We start from the raw sequence: 1,794 nt of genomic DNA on the forward strand, positions 1-1,794 counted from the left end.
TTACGACTTTTACTTCCTCTAAATGATCAAGTTTGGTCAACTTCCCAGCAACGCCGACGGCCGTGAGGCCACCGCGTGTCGGTCCGAAGACCTCACTAAATCATTCAATCGGTAGTAGCGACGGGCGGTGTGTACAAAGGGCAGGGACGTAATCAACGCGAGCTTATGACTCGCGCTTACTAGGAATTCCTCGTTTATGGGGGATAATTGCAAACCCCAATCCCCAGCACGAAGGAGTTTCAACGGGTTGCCCGGGCCTCTAGGCCAGGGAGAACATGTTGATTCCTTCAGTGTAGCGCGCGTGCGGCCCAGGACATCTAAGGGCATCACAGACCTGTTATTGCTCAATCTCGTGCGGCTCGAAGCCGCCGGTCCCTCTAAGAAGAATTTTAATACGTCGCCAGTGAGTTGCGCTCCCCGAGAGTCGCGCACACCTTGAATGACGACGCCTATTTAGCAGGCTAGAGTCTCGTTCGTTACCGGAATTAACCAGACAAATCGCTCCACCAACTAAGAACGGCCATGCACCACCACCCACCGAATCAAGAAAGAGCTGTTAATCTGTCAATCCTTCCGGTGTCCGGGCCTGGTGAGATTTCCCGTGTTGAGTCAAATTAAGCCGCAGGCTCCACTCCTGGTGGTGCCCTTCCGTCAATTCCTTTAAGTTTCAGCTTTGCAACCATACTCCCCCCGGAGTCCAAAATCTTTGGTTTCCCGGAAGCTGCCCGCCGAGCCATTGTAGTAACGTCGGCGGATCGCTAGATGACATATTTACGGTTAGAACTAGGGCGGTATCTAATCGCCTTCGAACCTCTAACTTTCGTTCTTGATTGATGAAAACACCTTTGGCAAATGCTTTCGCTGATGTTCGTCTTGCGACGATCCAAGAATTTCACCTCTAACGTCGCAATACGAATGCCCCCAGTTATCCCTATTAATCATTACCTCGGAGTTCTGAAAACCAACAAAATAGAACCGAGATCATATTCTATTATTCCATGCACGAAATATTCAAGCGGCATTTTGAGCCCGCTTTGAGCACTCTAATTTGTTCAAAGTAAAATTGTCGGCCCACCTCGACACTCACCGAAGAGCACCGCGATAGGATTTTGATATTGAACCGGCGTTTTACCGCCGGCTCACCGACGATATGCTCCGCAGACGTGTCAGTATCACCGCGGATGCGGTGCACCGACAGCGCGGCGCACAAATGCAACTACGAGCTTTTTAACCGCAACAATTTTAGTATACGCTATTGGAGCTGGAATTACCGCGGCTGCTGGCACCAGACTTGCCCTCCAATTGTTCCTCGTTAAAATATTTAAAGTGTACTCATTCCGATTACGAGGCCTCGTAAGAGTCCCGTATCGTTATTTTTCGTCACTACCTCCCCGTGCCGGGAGTGGGTAATTTGCGCGCCTGCTGCCTTCCTTGGATGTGGTAGCCGTTTCTCAGGCTCCCTCTCCGGAATCGAACCCTGATTCCCCGTTACCCGTGACAACCATGGTAGTCGCAGAAACTACCATCGAAAGTTGATAAGGCAGACATTTGAAAGATGCGTCGCCGGTACTGGACCGTGCGATCGGCAAAAGTTATCCAGATTCATCAAAATTAACGACTTCGGACGCATGGCCCTCCGCCGATTGGTTTTGATCTAATAAAAGCACTCATCCCATCACTGGTCAGAGTTCTGATTGCATGTATTAGCTCTAGAATTACCACAGTTATCCAAGTAACTGAGTAAGATCTAAGGAACCAAAACTGATATATTGAGCCATTCGCGGTATCGCCTTA

The 1,794-nt window shown here is 49.7% G+C and overlaps 1 non-coding gene across 1 annotated transcript in view; it reads right to left on the bottom strand.

Moving 5' to 3' along the window:
• LOC123719609 overlaps positions 1–1,794 on the bottom strand; it is a gene marked incomplete at its 5' end in the record, with an annotated part of 1,831 nt that extends 37 nt beyond the window's left edge. Inside the window, one exon of the ribosomal RNA XR_006755671.1 lies at positions 1–1,794. This exon is cut by the window's left edge and continues 37 nt beyond it. This is a non-coding gene — a ribosomal RNA (small subunit ribosomal RNA).

Source organism: Pieris brassicae, unplaced genomic scaffold (genome assembly GCF_905147105.1).
Source record: "Pieris brassicae unplaced genomic scaffold, ilPieBrab1.1, whole genome shotgun sequence".
Lineage (NCBI taxonomy): Eukaryota > Metazoa > Arthropoda > Insecta > Lepidoptera > Pieridae > Pieris > Pieris brassicae.